At 46.9% G+C, this 19323-nt stretch overlaps 2 protein-coding genes across 2 annotated transcripts in view; both read right to left on the bottom strand.

Annotated features, from left to right (window-relative positions):
• LOC123389135 (ral GTPase-activating protein subunit alpha-2-like) overlaps window positions 1–6587 on the bottom strand; it is a 42846-nt gene extending 36259 nt beyond the window's left edge. Inside the window, exon 1 of the transcript XR_006603670.1 lies at window positions 6504–6587. The gene's annotated coding sequence lies outside the window, so the exon portion shown is untranslated. The remainder of the gene's footprint in view (window positions 1–6503) is intronic.
• Window positions 6588–7655: 1068 nt separating this feature from the next.
• The window catches only part of LOC123389134 (conserved oligomeric Golgi complex subunit 2-like), a 57598-nt gene continuing 45930 nt past the window's right edge, over window positions 7656–19323 (bottom strand). The window contains exon 8 of the transcript XR_006603665.1: window positions 7656–7762. The gene's annotated coding sequence lies outside the window, so the exon portion shown is untranslated. The remainder of the gene's footprint in view (window positions 7763–19323) is intronic.

Raw genomic sequence — 19323 nt, 5'->3', positions numbered from 1 at the left:
CGGGATGCTCAGGGTAGGAAAAGGGTGGGTCCGCCCCTGGGCAGAATGGCATACCTTCTCTCTCCTCCTGGCCTTTGCCCGATTTGGAGATGCCCTGTTCCTTCCTCTTCACCTGAGTAATCATTATCTCTGCTTCCAGAAGCAGCTCAGGGGGCCACCTCCATCAGAGGGGCCACCTCCTCCCCAAACCCGCTGGACCAGGTGACCCTCCCCAGAATTCCATATAAATCCCTGTGAACGTTGATCCCACTGCCTCCCAGAGGCTCTTTCTCCTTGTCTTTACTTTGTCTCTCCTGCTGGACCCCAGGAGACAGGTCTCACTCATCATTTTATCCCAGCAGGGTTCAATATGTTGCTGAATTAACACATGGCATGTCCTGCACATCGCTGGCAGCTGGATGAACTGGAACACAGTGTGGCAGCATGTACTGAAGCAGGGGTTCTCAGAGCACCAGAGGGCTCGGTCAGTGAAGCATCTGCCTTCGGCTCAGGTCATGATCCTGAGGTCCTGGGATCCAGCCCTGCACCGGGCTCCCTACTCAACAGCGAGTTGGCTTCTCCCTCTCCCTCTGCTTCTCCCCTCCCTCTCAAATAAATAAATAAAATCTTTTCAAAAAATAAATTTAAAATAAATTTTTAAAAAATTAATCAGTTGTTCTCAGCTGCAGGTGATTTGGCTCCCCAGGGGACATATGGCAATGCCTGGAGAAACGTTTGGTTGATGTAATTGGAGGAAAGGGCGCCAATGGGCATTTGGTGGGGAGAGGCTGAATGGAGGTGGCCAACATCTGGCCATGCACAAGACAGGCCTCAGCAAAACATCACCCAGTCCACGAGGTCGACAGTGCAGAGGGGGAGACCCGCATCTAATCTAGGACCTGGCAAACCTTTTCCTAGGTTTACATGCTCAAGGGAAATGTATCTGTCCATCAAAACCACAAGAATGTCTGAAGCAGCTTATCCTCAGAAGCCCCAAACTGGATGCCATGTAAAAGACCATTAACAGGAGAACGGATAACCGACTACAGTACCTACGTGATGGAAGACAACAGACGATAACGAAATTTAAGATGCCACATACGCGACAACAAGAAGGAATCCACAGATGTCCTGAGGAACCGAACCACCAGAGCAAGGTAACAGGCAAACTTGATCGCTGGTGATGGAAGAGAAGCAGGGGGCAGGGAGTGACTGACTGGGAAGGAGCAGGAGGGAACCTCTGGTGTGCTCAGAACGTTCCTGATCCTCATCTGGGTAGTAGTTACACACAGCGTGCCGCATGCTAGGACTCACGTGCTGTGTGTGTGTATTACACCTCAGCAAGCTTTACCAAAGGCAACGGTCCTCTAAGAGCCCCAGCGGGCAGGAATCACACACTGGAGCAGGTCCTCCGAGCATGACTTTCTAAGGATTTCGGTGCACAGCCGGCAGGAGCATTGTAGATATGTTTTTCTGGAGACCTATTTCACCACAGACACCAAAAACCTTACAGTGGGTCCTTGATTCAATTCTGCTTCGGTCATTTTCTGCTAAGGATTGTGCTACAGATGTGCACACAGACTTAGGTTTCAAGAATATTTATCACAGCAGAACAAATACAAGAGGGAGGCAGCAACAACACCGACCCAGAGGAAACTGTGTGATACCGCGGACTCATTAAAATCGACATTTAAAAATGTAAATGGAAAACGACTACAATATATTAATTACAATTAAAGAGCAGGTCACCCAACAAGGTGACACCTAAGATATATGAAGAATATACTCAATATGATTAACTATGATTAGCTAAGGTCATGAGGGGTTATGGGATTTCTTAAAATTTTATCATTTTTTCCCTAAAATGTACATATATTACTTATTAATAAGAAAAGATACACAATCACACTTCTTAAAAATAAAGGTGAGTTTCAACTCTAAAACTGAGTACCAGGGGCGCCTGGATGGTTCAGTCGGTTAAAGCCTCTGCCTTCGGCTCAGGTCATGATCCCAGGGTCCTGGGATTGAGCCCCGCATCGGGCTCTCTGCTCAGCAGGGAGTCTGCTTCCTCATCCCTCTCTCTGCCTGCCTCTCTGCCTACTTGTGATCTCTATCTGTCAAATAAAATAAATAAAATCTTTTAAAAAAATAAAATAAATAAAATAAAACTGAGTACCAGACCCCACACAACCCCCAGATTCCCCATGGATTCAGAGCCCTGCTGCCTGCAGAAGCACTCTATTGACGCTCATCACAGTGGCTGAGACAGATTAAATAAAGAGATAACATTCCAGATTTCCTGTCTCTTATCCGACTGTGCAGATTGGTTACACAAATCCAAATCCATACACTGAACTGCGTACGCCCTGAGAAAAAGTTACAAGTAATTCCCTGTAAAAATACGAAAGTATTTCTGACAGCAAAAGTTTTCAGATGCTGTAAAGAAAAAAGAAAAAAAAAAAAAAAACTAAAAAGGCACGACCTTCCCTGATTAATCAAGTCTCCCTCGAGAGAAGGCTACCACTTCCCCAGGTAATCTCATCGCCTCAGAGGAAACCATGTTTCTCTGTGAAGTGGAGGTGATCCCGGCTCTCTGGGAGTACTCACAAAGGTTTGGCGTGGTTATGAAACGGAACGCTATGACTGGGGCCCGCTGGTTGTGGTCACCGTCATGCCCACAGCCTGAACACCACCTCCCTCCAGGAAGCTCCCTTCTCTGAAGGTAGGGGCATGTGGCTGACTATTAGGGAGCACTTCCTAAGGCGTACCCTGTCGCTCGCCCAGACGCCCAGCTCCTCCCGGAGCCACCGAATGCCATACAGAGCTAAAGCTGGGAGCAGGGGCTCACCGTGGACACCAATGACGAGGGCCCAGGTACCTCAGCTCACAAACCCATTACGAGCGTATACATTTAACTCTAGCTTTAAGATGTTTCTCCTCTTACTTCTCAGTCAAAAAAGACTTTAAGCCGAGTAAACCAACAACAAACCCTAAGATAAAACATTTAACCATGTTAATTTCCAAAGCCCTACGGTCGTCTTCAGCTTCTCAAGGTCACACCTCCCTGCTGAATGATTACCGAGGGTTGCTGACACGGTACACAGAAAAAAAAACTCTTAGGATGTCCAGCCTCTAAGAGAAAAAGCAAACAGCTCAGAAACCAGCCAGCCACGGCAAAGGAACCACGGACAAAGCCAAACACAGAGGGGCCCCTGAGCATCTGGGAATCTGCCTGTTCCTTTGCCTCCTCAGAGGGAACGAGTCACAAGACTGCTCGGAATGGGAAATGAGAAGGGCAGAAGCCCGGAAACCAGCGCGTCCTGAATTTTGTGCTGCTTCCAAGGAGTGAGCCCGCCTGCTGTGTCAGTTATTTACACAGTGGGCAGGTGAGGCTGACAGCTTGAAGGGGTTATTTTAGAGGGAGAGCTGTAAGTCTGATCAGGAGAAGGTTCTGGACCCTGGGGTCCCAGCACACATCTCCAGCTTCCAGGCTGACCCTCCCTTCAGACAGGGTTTAAGAGGCAGCAGGGCAAGCATGGTCTTTGTATTTAAATCACCTCAAGGGGGCCCATATCTCCAGGCACAACCAGAAGCCAGGGAGGAGAGGGAAGGGGGAGAGGGAGAGGGTACCTCCACTCCTATCTGCTGGCTGCACTTCTGGAGCGCCTGATCCAGGAAGCTAAATGCGTGGACAGAACAGAAGGAAGAATCTGGGAAGACTGGAAGACTAGAAGAGCTGCTCGCGGACTAGTCTCAACCTGAACCACAGAAACACCTCTGCCTCCCTGCCCTCCTCCCCTCGGCTGGGCACCAGGTGCCTCCCTACTGCACTCCAGATGCAGATCCAAGCTCAGGGGTGCCCAGTGCCGATGCCTCTCTCTGGCGCAGGGACTCTAGGGCATCAGCGGGACTCCTAGACAGCACCTGTGATCTCTAATTTAAAACCAAAACCAAAATCCCCAACCAGCCCAAGCCAGCACAAGCAATACATATTTATGTGTAAGACACCTATGCACACATACACATTCACTTATTACACATACACACACACACACACACACACACACACACACACACACTTTTGCAGCAGAAGGCAGGCATGAAACCTGTTCCCTAAGTCCTTTGCTTTCCTCATCTGCTTCTAGCAGCAACAGCCATTTCTGCTACGGATTTTCCTATTCGAGGGTTGATCACAGATCCAAATGCCACCGTCCTGTTTGCCACCCTTTCCTACCCCCACCGGCCCGCTGACGTCTGTCAGTGAACCAGGGAACAAAAATGATGGAAGACAGGCCCAAGCTGCCTTCCTAAAGTGGGGTTATATTTGACACTTTAATAAACCTCAGAGCCTGAGCCTCTCTGCTCTCAGACTGGCCAGGGTGCAGCTCTCACTCTTAACAAACCCGTCCATCTCTCTCCCCCCCCCCCGCGGGGGGCACAAGGGTTTTCTCTGCCCGGCATCTATTTCCAGGCCCCATAAATCATATCCCATTGTTCCAGGCCATCTGAACTCATGCTTAATAAACCATCCACATCACCCTTCCGCCACCACCCCGAATTTCCCACAGGGAAAGACTGTTTCAAGAAGAAAAGGAAATTCTTCATTAGGGCTGGATTTTAAAAGCAAGCTTCCACAAAAAAAAACTGGAAAACAAAATTGGGTATAAATACCATCCAATAACCACTAAATGTCTTTGGTTAAAGCACCTGCCTGCCTGTGATTCTCGGGTCCAGATGTGAGCTCAGTGCACATCCAAAGGAAGCAGAATTTGAACCTGATGCTAAATGACAAATGATCCTGAACTTCATGACCATTTAAGTGCCGCAGTGGCTAGATTAAATTGCTCTGATGCAGAATTTCTCCCAAGTATAGGTTACTGAGAAACATAATATTGCTTGAAAATGTATTTAGGTGCGCTCATCCTTCTCAGACCAACACTCATGGCTCTTAGTCATAACCAGGCTTAAGCTAACACGATTCCCCTATTTTCCCCAGATAGGGAGGGAAACAAGAGGACATGTCTCTCATGTTCCAAGAGCAAAAACTGGATCACAGCACTCACAGCATCAAGTCTGCCAAACCAGAGTTCTGGGTACGTACAATTCTTAAAGAGCTAATTGAATGGAAAACAGCCATCTGGGGCTGGAAACCCTTATGACATTCTGGGAAATGTATGGGGTTTTTTATGCAGGGTGATGTGACTTTCAAAATTCCCAAACTCTGAACTGAAGCCTAAATGAGAATATGTTAAATTCACCCATTCCAAAACACAGCACAGTTGACTCGGACCCTAGAGCCCAGCTGTAGCTCAGGGTGTCCACACTGCAGCCTGTCCGTGGGAGGTCTGCAGACCACTCCCTGCTGAGAGAGTCCAGCCAACCCAATCAGCCTACCAGCAGGCTGTGGCACAAGGTCCAGATCCAAGCCCAGGCACCAGCCAGGGTTCCCTTTGGCCTGCCCTCCTATGGTTGAACAACAATCATGGAGAGCCACAGGGAGAGCGGCATTGGGTCCAGTATGGCCACTCCCTGGTCCTCCACAACACTGGTTGCACACTCTTCAACACAAGAAAATGGTGTGCAGAAACAAGGGCCTGCCACAGTAGGCTGTCGAGCAAGGAACAGAAAGCATCAGGGGACAGGTGGGACTGCTGGCTGGTCTCCACCTCTCCCAGAGGGCAGAGGCCGCAGAGCTTCTGCAGGCTAAGCAGAGACGTGTCAGAATTACCTTCCCAAAAAGTAGGCAGTAAAGGAGGACTTCAAAGCAGCCACAACTGCCAGCAGGCCTGCGACCTCCAGATATCAGGGGCTTGACCATGACCGTGTCGGTAAGCAGAACACACAAGTGCCTTCTGGAGCGAGAGCAGACAGCTTAACGCTGCTAACTGGTCCTCTCACTCTTCTCTGCTCTGAGCAAGTGATCCTGAAAGGCATGGACAAAGTTGGTCAGATTCACTGGAGAAAACACGAGCCAGTGAAGACGTCCCGGCTCGCACTGGGCCTCCCTCCAAAGGCTGGCTGCCCCACCCCTGGCACCTGGGTAACGCTGCTCTGGGGCCATCCACACAAAACGATTTACGCACCCCCCCCCCCCCAACACACACACACACACACACACACACACACACACACACACACACACACACACACTGCATCGGGCTTTAGGAACCTAACTCAAACGCACCCCTAACGAGCAACCCCACAGGTGTGACTGGGTTGGACACTCCCAGCAAGGGAGGGAAGGCCCCCCCCCCTGGGTCCTTGCCAGCGGCAGGGTGCCGCCTGGGCCTCCGCCTCATCCTCTCCATCCGCGGGGAAGTCGGAGCGGCCCCCCACCAACCACCACCACGCAACCAGATTGATTCTCGCACTTCAAATCCCCGCTGCCCGCTGCCGGGGCCCCATCTGTGTGCTGACGCGAAAAGCCGCCCTCAAGCAGCCGGCCCGCGGAGCGTCTGGAGTTCTCCCAGCCCGCGCGCTCACGCCTCCCCAGGCCGCCCCCGCCCCCGCGGGCCGCGCCTTACCGCCAGTGTCCTCGAAGCGCGGGGGCGGGGGCGGTCCCGCAGCGTGGCACTCCAACCCGCGCTGGCCTCGTCCTCGTCGGACTCCTGCGCTTCGGGGGGGTCGCCGGGAGGCGGCGGGGGGGGGGGGGGCGCTCGTGTTCGTCGTCGTCCGAGGAGGCGGCCGAGAGGAGGAGCGCGAGGCGGCGGACGTGCTGTAGAAGGGGTTCCCGCCGTTGTCTGGGCCGGACTCGCCGAACACGTTGTCTCAGATGTGCAGGCTCTCGTAGCGCACGGGCCGCCTGGAGCAGCGCGGGCGCCCTCCTCCGCGCGCTCCCGCCGACCTCGGCCATGGCCCCGGCCGCCTCCCAGCCGCACGCGCCGGGCCCTGGCCCGCGCCGCGGCTCGCCGCCCCGCACCAGCGCAGCCCGCAGCACAGCGCCCGCCGCCCCGCGCCCGGCCGGCCCGCCGTCTTGGCCGCCTCGGGCCCAGCGCCCAAGGAAGCGCCCTCGGAGCTCGGGCGCCGCAGGCTGCAGGCCGCGGCGGGACGCAGGGCGCGCCGGCGGGAGGCAGGGGCTGCGGCCTGGCCCAGGCGCCACCGCTACTGCCGCCGCTGCATCTCCTCGGCGCCCGCTGCGTCCCTGCGCGCCCTCCCGCCGCACCCCGCGCTCCCTGGCCGACCTTCCCGGGCGCGAGCCGCCAGAGACGGGTCCCGCCTCCTCGCACGTCCGGCCCGCCGGCCAATGGGGAGCAGGCCGGGGCGGGGCCCGCGCGGGGCACGCCCCACATCCCTGGGCCGAGCGGGGCGAGGAGAGCAGCGGCGGCGGCGGCGGCGCGGCGGCAAGGGGGAGGGCGGCCGGTGGCTTCCTCGCCTGCGGGACGTGTGGCCCGGGATGGCCACCCGCAGGCCCCGCGCGGCCCCGCAGGGGGAAGGGAGGAACCGAGTGGGTGTCGGGGGTTGGGGGGGGACGCAGCCGGTCTTCCCGCCGCCCGAGCCGGCTCACGGTCCCCTTCCGCAGTCGGCGCCGGCGGCGGCGGGGAGCTGTCCTACCCGGTGGTTCTGAACCAGGCGCTGCGGAAATTCCAGGTAGGCGCCGGCCCGAGGGTCACGATTCCCGCGGCTGCTGTGGCTGCTGCTGCTTCCGTGCTCCACAGCCGGCTGTGCCTTGAGCTCTTGCAAGCACAAGGGCTATCTGGCTTCCGGGAGCCTTGCTCTAATAAGGAGCCCGCCTCGCCGGTTCATTCCTGGGGTCAGGTGGTGACTCAGTCTCGCTTCAATACCCCTGTAATTTGAGGGGGTCAACATCCGATCTTAGTCATTCCTCCCGTCTTTGACCTTTGACATCTTTAAACTCAAAATATTCATTACCTTCCAAATATTAATTACTCTAACAGCACCATTGCAACATCTTCACCCATACATTTGACACACTTGTCTGTTAAAATACGGCACAATCACCCAGGCTTCAGTGTTCTGATAAACAATAGATCAGAAAGGTTTCATCCATCCCTCTGCCTTGGCCAGGAGTGCGTGGCACTCATTCCATTGATGACGATACACATGATCAGGCGTTTCTTGCTCCTCTCTCCCTCCCACAATAATGCAATAAGTCACAATGATGGTAATTGGGCCATAAAGTCACTTGCACTCTGAAATAAAATAAATCCACAGAGATGTGAAGGGCTTGCAAATCCTACTGGGTATTAACTAAATAAGGATTACACGAAAAGGAAAGGCATATTGCTATTTCATGCATAAAGGATGCAGATGCATAAAGGGTGAAGATGTTGGGACCACCAGCTAAGGTCAGTTCTAACAGCAGGTGAGCAGCTTCTGCTCTCGCCCTCCCCTCGCAAGCCCCTGTTTCCTCCTCCCCCAAACCAGAGTCTCTGTACCAGCATGAATTCCTGATCATCACTGAAAGATGATATATAAAAAGGAAAGGATTCACATGACATTGCTTTGTATATGAATTGGCTGATATACGTGAAATTGTTTGCAAAGCATTTCAACTCCGTTGGGAGAATTGTGTCACAGAAAAGAACTGGTTTCCAGCACTTCTCTATACTGTGTTAACCAGGGAAAGATTCTGAAGAGAGTTCATACAGGTAATCAGACTTAAAAAGGTCAATGACACATAGATTGAAGACGAAAAGTAAGACTGCGTAGCTCAAGTTCAAATTCTGCAATTAGGAATTCTGTAATACTCCTGTAAAATTTAATGATATATATTTTAAAAAATAATTGAAAGGGATCAAAACACTGAAATACATAGGCAAGAACTCCTTCTCTTCTCCAGGCAGCCAATGAAAAAGTCAGCAGCTAAAGTGAGTGTGTATTTTAAAAACAGTGGCTTGCTTTGCTACCCAGAGGAAGCAGGAAGTAGAGCAGTAACAGTTACAAGGATGGACACAGTCTTCCATTGTCCCAAATCTGCATTTGTATGGTGCTAATCCCAAAGAAACCTTAGAGTCTTTGTGCTTATGAGCTCTCAAGTGCTTGTAGCTCACAGAGCATGCAACACTGGGAGAGGATTATATGGTCACAAAAGAAACAGACTGGGAAATCAAATTGTTATCCAAACCCTGGCCCAACAAAAATGAGATGGCTATGTCCATTTAGAATCAAGGGTTTAGCAACCAAGTGCTACTTTGTTTAAACAAATGTTTCCGACCAAGAACAGTAAAAATACTTCAGCCTTTAAAAACAGGTGGCTGATTCTCCTTGTGAAAGGAGGGGAGGAAAGGGAAGAAAACAACTGGAAAACAAAAACCAAAAAACTTTCCCATCTGCTTGGCAACCTCCTACTCGATGCTATGATTATGGTTCTACATCATTAAGTTTTACAAGTAATGTTTTCTGGGAGGATAATTATAGAACCAGCATTATACTGAGATCTTTTAACTTTGAGTCATTTAAACACATCTTCCAAATAATACAACTTTGTAATATAATTAATTTTAAGATTAATATTGAGCTTTTGGTTCATAGTCTGCACAAAAGGCTCCAGGGTAGTAAGAACAATCCATTTCTGTAGTAGATTCCTTAGGCTTTGTTAAGCCAGAGAGGTTCATGCTCTTGTGAAACTGGGGATAATAGCCATATTTCATTGAGTCTTGGCCTCCTTTCCTGGTATAGTTTAATAAGAAACAAAAAATGCTACCATTCAAACTATGATACAATGTTTTCTTTTCATTAATATTTTAATTTAAATGTATTCAAAAAGCTCTTTGGTAAGTATTTAGACAGATTTTTATCACGTATGGCCTTAATGCATACATAAAAATAAAAGTTAAAATTTTTGGTTAACGTTTTTCCAAACCTCACATTAAGAATCTCACTACTTTTATTTACTTTCTAACTGAGAGATTTCAGTGCCCAGATTTTTCTCACAATATGTTCCTCTGAGCCACCCAGAGCTTCTGTCATGCTGCACTTAAAAAATTATTATTAGACATATAGCTGACATTCAATGTTAAATTAGTTTCAGGTGTACAACATAGTAATTTGACAATTCTATACATTACTCAGTGATCACCACAGTAAGTATATCATCACGTCACCATATAAACTTATTATAATATCATTGGCTGTATTCCCAATGCTGTACTTTTCATCTCCAGATGAGAACAGGAAATTATTTTATTTATTTTATAACAGGAAATTTGTACCTCTTAATCCCCTTCACCTATTTCACCCATCCCCCATCCACCTTCCCTCCCATAACCACCAGTTTGTTCTTTGTATTTAAGAGTCTATTTCTGGTTTTTTTTTTTTTTTTTGTTCACTTGTTTCTTTTTTTAGATTCCATATAGAAGTGAAATTACAGGGGCCCCTGGGTGGCTTAGTGGGTTAAAGCCTCTGCCTTTGGCTCAGGTCATGATACCAGGTTCCTGGAATCGAGCCCCGAGTCGGGCTCTCTGCTCGGTGGGGACCCTGCTTCACCTGCCTCTCTGCCTGTCTCTCTGCCTACTTGTGATCTCTCTCTCTCTCTTTCAAATAATAAATAAAATCTTAAAAAAGAAAAAAAAAAAAGGAAGTGAAATCATATGGTATTTGCCTTTCTCGATCTGACTTATTTCTCTTAACCTAATACCCTCTAGATCCAGCCATGTTGTCACAAATGGCAAGATCTCATTCTTTTTTATAGCTGGATAATATTCCATTATATATCTATATACACCATATCTTTACCCATTCATCTACTGATGAACACCTGGACTGCTTCCATATCCTGGCTATTATAAATAGTGCTGCAGAAAACCTAGGAGGGCATATATCTTTTTGAATCAAGTGTTTTTATTTCCTTTGGGTAAATATCAAGTACTAGAATTACTGAAGCATATGGTAAGTCTATTTTTAATTTTTTGAGGAACCTCCATACTGTTTTCCACAGTTGTTGCACCAATTTACATTCCCACTAAAAATGTACAGAGGTTCCTTTTTCTCCACATCCTGGCCAACACTTGTTCTTTCTTGTCTTTTTAATACTAGCCATTCTGACAAGTATAAGGTGATAGATCTCCCTGTGGTTTTGATTTTATTTTCCTGATGATGAGTGATATTGAGCATCTTTTCACATGTCTATTGGATGTCTGTATGTATTTTTTGGAAAAATGTCTATTAAGTCCTCTGCCCATTTTTTAATTGGATTATATGTTAGGGTTTGGGTTTTTTGGGGGTTTTGTGTGTGTGTGTGTGTTCTTTACATATTTTTGTTATTAATCCTTTATTATATTTATCATTCAGCACTATTTTCTCCCATTCTGTAGGTTCCCTTTTGGTTTTCTTGTGGGTTTCCCTTACTGTGCAAAAGCTTTTTATTTTGTTGTAGTCTTAATAATTTATTTTTGTTCTTGTTTCCCTTGCCTAAGCAGACATATCCACAAATAATGTTGCTAAAACCAATCCCCAAGTGATTACTGCTTATTGTCTTTTAGGAGTTTTATGGTTTCAGGTCTCTCATTTATTCATTTCATTTCATTTTTTTTTAAGTAAGCTTTACACTGAATGTGGGACCTAAACTCACAGCCTCAAGAATAAGAGTCGCATGCTGTACAGGCTGAGCCAGGCAGGCACACCTCAGATTTCACATTTAGATCTTTGATCCGTTTTGAGTTTCTTTACATGTATGGTAAAAGAATGTGGTCTAGTTTCATTCTTTTGCATATGGCTCTCCAGTTTTCCCAACACTGTTTTTGAGGAGACTTTCTTCTGTTACATATTCTTGCCTCCTTTGTCAAAGATTAATTGACCATATAATTGTGGATTTATTTCTGGGCTCTCTATCCTGTTTCCATTGATTTATGCGTATATTTTCTCCCAGTACCCTACTGTTTTAATTACTATAACTTTGTAGTATATCTTGAAATCCAAGAAACTGATACCTCCAGCTTTGTTCTCCTTTCTCAAGATTGTTTTGCATGCTGCACTTCTTATAAAAGTATTCTGAGTTCATCCAAATTGCCACCCCTCCATTCTGCTTGGTTTGATGCTGGTGGGGTTTCTCTTTTTTTTTTTTTCTTTTTTTTTTCCTTATCTGAGATTTTCATATAATAACCAGTTTATTTCTTTCTTTAAATGATCCTCAAAAGGCCTGTGGCTTGGCATGCCAAGGGATGTAGATGATCAGTTGTGCCCTAGGAGCAGTAACCACATGACACAGGGTCAAGCTGTGGTAACTTTATAGGGACTTCCACCTGCTCAGCTCCAACTATAAGACAATTCCTGACATTGGAGATGTGAAAGAAAATGGGAGGGGAGGGGCATCTTAAAATCCATAAAATATGGCATATTGTCTCCTGTTTGTACTTTTACAATTTCTGATTTTGCAAATGGCCAAGCTGCCACAGGGAACAAAAATGAGGTCCTAAGGTGGCAGAGACTGACTTGGCCAGCCCTGTACTGCACAGGCTATGTGTTACTGGATCAGTATGAATGGAGAAAGCAGGGGTGAGTCAGGGCAGCTGCTGCCTCTCCCTACATTGCCTTCATCACCCACAAGGAGGGGGCCCAAAGCCAAAGAGGACCTCCTGGAACTGAGACAGGGGAGGGGAAAAGAAAGCTGAACGATGCCACAGCTGCTTAACCATGACCAAAATATGGGGGAGAAGGCTGGAGGCAAATGTGCATGGTACACCGTGACATTTGGAGTCCTAGGTGACATAGAAGCTTAAGGATCCAACCTTGCTCAAACTGATTTTACATGATGATTTTATCTACTAATCAACCCAGAGATGCAGAGAATGAAATAGGGCAATACTATAGAAAATGCTTGAGAGAAATCTCTCTTATGATTGAGATAACCTGATATTTCCATTGATTGATTGATTCATTCATTCATTCAACAATTATGTACTGAGTATTATGTATCAAATCCTCTTCTGAACACAGAATAAATCAGGAAAAAAACCCACAAATACCATTTATATAGCACATGCATTCAAATAGAAGAGAGAGAACAGATAGTAAATAAATAAATATATAATATGTCAGCTGTTGATAAGAAGTCAAAAGTAGAGAGGGACAGAAATTATGTTGATTGTGATGGTGCTGGTGCTGGCTGTGTGTGCAGTTAGGGGAGATTACTCTGATAAGAAGACATTGGCAGATCCTTGAGTGGATTCAGAGAACAAGACGGGTACATTTAAGAAGAGGAAACAAGTGCAACCCCCCAAGGGAGGCACGCACTTGCTGTACTCTGTTAAACACTAAGGAGGCTGGTGAGCGGAGGCAGAGACAGCTGAGTGAAGAGGTAGGAGATGAATTGAGAAGGAAGTTGAGTGTTAAATTTTGTAAGACTGAATTTTGTATTGAGTGAAGTGGGGAGCCATTGGAGATCTTAGAGCAGAGAAATAACAAGGTCTGACTTTTGTCTTAAACGGATTGCTTTAACTGCTGAGTGGAAAATAAACTAGAACAGAGCAAAAATGGAATCCAGAAGACCAGATAGGAGACTATTACAATAACTCAGGCTATAGAAGACGGTGTTTTTTTTGGACCACAGTGGGAGTAACTGAAGTGTGGAGAACTGGTCAGATTTAGAATATATTTTGAAGATAGAATCCACAGCTTCTACCAAAGAATTAAACGTGGGCAGTGAAAGAAAGAGATGAATCAAGAATGACTCTACAGTTTCCTGTTTGAGCTATTGCAAGACCAGCAGAGCTCGAGAAGAATAAGAGCTTGGTTTTGAACATGTTGGGTTTAACTCATCTAGGTAGATCTGGAAAGCAGGCAGTGGAAGAAAGTTCAAAATCCAGGTCTGGACTGGAGGTGGAGATGTGGAGTCATCAGGAGATAGATGGTAGAAGAGGGACAGTCACCAAGGACTCAGTGTAGACAGAGGAGAAGTCTGAGGTTGGGTCCTGGAGCACATTCATACTCAGAGATCAGGGAAATGAGAAGAAACCCCAAGTGGAGGGGCTTGTCCTCACTCAGAAGGGATTGGAGTAAGGGTTCCACCCAGGTAAACTTAGTGGGATTCTGTGGGTCTTCTTTCCTTACCGATTTTTTTTCTTTTCAAGATTTATTTGAGAGAGAGAGAGAGAGAGAGAGAGAGAGAGAGAGAGAGAGCAGAGCACACACATGCAGGGGGAAGAGACAGAAGGAGAGGGAGAGAATCTCAATCAGATTCCCCGCTGAGCATGGAGCCTGACGTGGGGCTCGATTCCATAACCCTGAGCTCATGACCTGAGCCAAGATTCACACGCTTAACCACTTAGCCACCTAGACACCCACCCAATTTGTTTTTCTTTCTTTTTTTTTAAAATATTTTTATTCATTTATTTATTTGACACAGAGAGAGAGAGAGAGAGAGAGAGAGAGACACAAGTAGGCAGAGAGGCAGGCAGAGGGAGAGGGAGAAGCAGGTTTCCCTGCTGAGCAGAGAGCCCTGATGCGAGAGCCCGAGACCCTGAGACCATGATCTGAGCTGAAGCCACCCAGGTGCCCCCAATTTACTTTTCTCAGTGAAGTCATCAGAATGGTTGGTCATCAGCTGTATCTGATGGAAGGTGTTCAGTTCACACTCTGAACAAAATGGCTGTACATTAGAATCACTGGGAGAATTTTAAAAGCACACTTATATCCAGACCCTAATTGGCTATTAATCTAATTGGTTCTACACCAATTAGATCAGATCCTCTGTAGGTGGGCACTCCTGTGTTTTAAAGTCTTCCAGGTTATTCAAAAGTGTGGCCAGTGTTGAGAAGCCCTGGCTTAAGGTTGGAGGAAAGAAGATGTGAAATAGTCAAAATATTTCACGAGAAGAGTGGAGATTCTGTCGGTCAGAGAAACATACTTGGATTTGTGGCTGAGAATTTAATGTGAAAGGGGCACCTGGGTGGCTCAGTGGGTTAAGCCACTGCCTTCGGCTCAGGTCATGATCTCAGGGTCCTGGGATCGAGTCCCACATCGGGCTCTCTGCTCAGCAGGGGGCCTGCTTCCCTTCCTCTCTCTCTGTGATCTCTTCCCTTCCTCTCTCCTACTGTGATCTCTCTCTGTCAAATAAATAAATAAAGTCTTAAAAAAAAAAAGAATTTAATATGAAAGCTTCCAGCATCGTTGCTTTTCTCACCAACCACGTTCAGCTGCCAGGGGCAGACGTAGGGTGGACAGAGGGTTGGGTTTTTACCAAGGTGGGGTTTTATCAGGTATGTATGATGTATGATGGAGGTGAGAGTATGGGACAGGGATTATAGTTATGGGAGCGGACTCTGTGCCAGCTGCGGAGGCCTGTGAGAATTTGGGGGAAGGATCAAGAACCACAGAAAATGAAATAGGGGGACGCCTGGGTGGCTCAGTTGGTTAAGCAGCTGCCTTCGGCTCAGGTCATGATCCCAGCGTCCTGGGATCAAGTCCCACATCGGGCTCCTTGCTTGGCAGGGAGCCTGCTTCTCCCTCTGTCTCTGTCCTGCCACTCTGTCTGCCTGTGCTCGCTCTCGCTCCCTCTCTCTCTCTGAAAAATAAATAAAATCTTAAAAAAAAAAAAAGATTCTCTTCAAAAAAAAAAAAATGAAATAGGTAAATGGCTTCTTCTGAGTGACTTAGATAATTAATACTTCTTGAAATAATTTAGTGCAGCCAGACCCCCCTGCAAAGCAGCACAAACAACTCTGATGAGTGCTTCAATCTACCACCATTCTCTTCCAGGGCTTCAATCAATTGCTTTCAACAAGTGAACATTGAGATATTTAGAGCAAAGGAAAAAAATACATATTGGAAGTTCGCTTTTTTTTTTTAAGATTTTATTTATTTATTTGACAGAGACACAATGAGATAGGGAATACAAGCAGGGGGAGTGGGAGAGGGAGAAGCAGGTTTTTCCTCTGAGAAGGGAGCCCGACGCGGGGCTGGATTCTCAGGCCCCTGGGATCATGACCTGAGCCGAAGGGCAGATGCTTAGCAATTGAGCTACCCAGGCTCCCCTGGAAGTTAGCTTTTTACATTCTTGGAAAATGGGATTTTGTACATTTATGTCCTTTTTCTGTCCCCTTGTGGATATTTTCCCTCTTGAAACACACCCAACCCCTGCTCCACAGTTGTCCAGTAAAAGAAAGGGATCTGAGTGCCATCCCCAAAGTTCACTTGCGTTTAAAGGAGAAACAATCCTGGGAAGCTGTTTTACACAAAAGAGTAGATTGCTCAGTTGTAGAAACTCAGGTATTATAAGAAAACGGGAGAGATATTCCTTACTAGAAGGGGGACCTGCTCAGCGTTTCTAAATTCACATTGGTAGATTGTTGAACTGTTGTAGGCTGAGTGTTAAAATCACATCTTTCCCTCCGTTTTCTTACAGAGACAATGATGGTTCTTCCAAGATTATCTGTGAAAGGCTAGGCACCTGCAAAACCACACATTTGACCTGAGCCATCACCCAAGTAGAATGTAATCTGCTCTCAGATCATAGGAGAAAAAAAAGAGAGAGAGAGAGAATCCCAAGAAGAAACACTCACGTCAGGATTTTCATCAAATTTAGTGCGCGTCTCACCATTTATCTTCATTTGCGGTAATTTTTTAAATAAACACTAATGTCGAATTGCCCTGCGTTACAACGAGCAACTCAATTATCAGAAAACCACGAGTCTCCAACGTTTGTTCTAATTACTAAAGCAGAAGAGCGGACAGAGTTTAGAAAATTTTCAACAAGGCTTAAACAAGAGAGATTTTCCACTTTTTTCTAATCAGGTCAACATAGATACCACTTTCCCTACAACCTTGTAGGCAGTTGGTATTTTTCAGAGATATCATTTGGTTCTTTATAGAAGGCTTAAAGTTGGAGGTCCATAAAAACGATAATCAACTTTTATGTGTGCCTTCTATAGGCCAGAAACTGTGCTAAATGAACAGTATCTAATTTAATCCTCCTAATAAGCCCTGTGAAGTCAATACTACTGACTATTCTCACTCCAAGGGGGGGCAAAGCAGATGCTTCGAGAGTTGAACTCAGTTTTCCAAGTTCATACAGCTCGTATATGATGGAATCAGGACTTGAGCTCAGTCTAATGCCAGGTTGGACCCTCAGTGGCAGCTACTGTAGTTTTTTTTGACCGTCACCTGCTTCCCTCCCCCACCCCCACCCCCATCTCATTCCCATTTAGGGATAATCAGCCATACCTAAATGACAGTGGCCAGGCAGGAAGGGTGGCTACTGGGTTTAATTATTTATATCCAGGGGGAAGAGTCGCCTCGCCCCATACATTCTGCTTCAGCTCTTGCCCTGCCAGGGGAGTAGCCATCCTTCAAACCATCAGTGTTAATTGCTGGTGAGGGATGAATTAGGCGGCAGGGGTCACACACAGTTTACTAGTCATGCATATTTCTTTCAGAATATCTAAGTACCATTCCCTTGGAGATGAGAAGAAATGATGGGAGGGATGCTAAAAGGGACTCCCAGAAATATTTCTGGACCAGTCATGATCACTAGCCCTTATGATACTCTTGGAGTCATTTTACTGGTTCTTGAAATGAGTGCACTTGCCCTAGGATGGCTTGGCCCCTCCGAGTAATCAGAAGCTCCCAGGATGGGTCAAAGATTACTTTATTTGCTATAATTCTGCAAGTTGAATGTAACTCTCAGCCATTTCCTGTGAATGCTATTATGGGGCAGGCACAGGGGGATGACTATGGGACAGAAAAATATCAGGTGAGAGGGATCCTATGCTTTTGTATGAAGGAGAAGCCCATTCTCCTTGGTGATGGGAGTTTTCCTTCTGCTCTGACTCCTGCCCAGCCGGGATCAGTGGGGAGCCTCTTCCTTTGGGCGACAGGTCTCTTTCTTTCTAAATCCTCTTTTTTTTGGGCCAAAAAGCAAGACTACCCTTCTTTTCATCTTTCAGCTTTTTCATCCTGGCCAACGACACTCAAACACCCTCGCCCCCAATTTGGGCTGCTAGACTATGCCAAGAGGCCACATACTGGGTATATTACCTCAGGCCCAGTGTTTGGACTTCACTGAACCTTAATTGTAACATCTGAGAAGGGTTGGGGAGGCGGATGTTGTGAGGGTTCATTAAGACAATGTTAAATTTTTATCACGGAGTCAAGGAACATCTCTTATTAGGAATGTGTTCAATCTTACCAGGATAGAGGGCAAAATAGCATTTTACTTATTTTTTTAATAAAGTATTTCTTTTTTAAAAATTATTTATTTGACAGAGAGACAGAGCAGGAATACAAGCAGGGGGAGTGGGAGAGGGAGAAGAAGGCTTCCTGCTGAGCAGGGAGCCCAATGTGGGCCTCCATCCCAAGACCCTAAGATCATGATCTGAGTGGAAAAAAGACACTTTAGGACTGAGCCACCCAGGTTCCCTGCAAAACAGCATTTTTTTTAAAGATTTTATTTATTAATTTGACAGACAGAGATCACAAGTAGGCAGAGAAGCAGGCAGAGAGAGAGGGAGAAGCAGGCTCCCCGCTGAGCAGAGAGCCTGATGCGGGGCTCCATCCCAGGACCCTGGGATCATGACCTGAGCCGAAGGCAGAGGCTTTAACCCACCGAGTCACCCAGGCACCCCGGAAAACAGCCTTTTAAACAATATTTTTATTTTTATTTTATACATATATAAGTAAACATAGAATTGAATGTATACATATAAATATAATTTGTAAACACATTTGATATATATTTATGTTTATCCTAGGATGCAACACTGCCCTTCTGAGCAGCGCAAGAGGGTGGGTTTTTACAGAGAATCACCAAACAGCTTGACCCAACTGAAGGGCCAGCCTTGCGCTGCTGCTTAAGAGAAAGCCTTGAGTTGGGAAAGGTTTGACAAATACTGAGAAAAACCAGTCAATTAATATGTTAAAAACACTACCCAACCACAGTATGAACCATTTAGACATATGGCTTTAATTTTGACTTTAGTCTCCAAAGCCTAGGGGTCCCTGGGGAAAGGGGGCAGAGGGAGAGACGTAGGACCAGCTTCTCTGTGGGCCAGGTTTCTGGGGTTGCTCCCAGCCCTGCCCCCAGAGGGAATGCCCCCACCCAGGGCTTTGCTCCCAGAAGGGCCCCTCCCCCAGAAAGCCCCTTCCCCAGAAGGGCCCTGCCCTTTGGCCACACCCCTTCAGAGGTCCCATTATCCACCCCCACCCACCCCCCCCCCACACCCCCCCCCCCCTGCCAAGCACCCGCCCTCAGAAGGGTTCTAAGGTGAAGTCAGTGTGCTTCTCTCTCACTGTCTAGGAATTACTCAGTTTTATTTTTTTGACTTTGTGTTTTTTTGAGCGAAGTGGGTGGTGTAAGGACCTATTTTATATTTTTATATTTTAGCCAGAGGCTTCCATTGAGGTTACACAATAACCTTGTTGTTTAACCCTTAAGCTGTCCCTGCTCCCCTT

The sequence above is a fragment of the Mustela putorius genome, unplaced genomic scaffold (assembly GCF_011764305.1).
Source record: "Mustela putorius furo isolate JIRA1106 unplaced genomic scaffold, ASM1176430v1.1 tig00003952_pilon_pilon_pilon, whole genome shotgun sequence".
Lineage (NCBI taxonomy): Eukaryota > Metazoa > Chordata > Mammalia > Carnivora > Mustelidae > Mustela > Mustela putorius.
The sequence above is the reverse complement of the archived record's forward strand: the minus strand, read 5'-3'. Positions and strand labels throughout refer to the sequence as shown.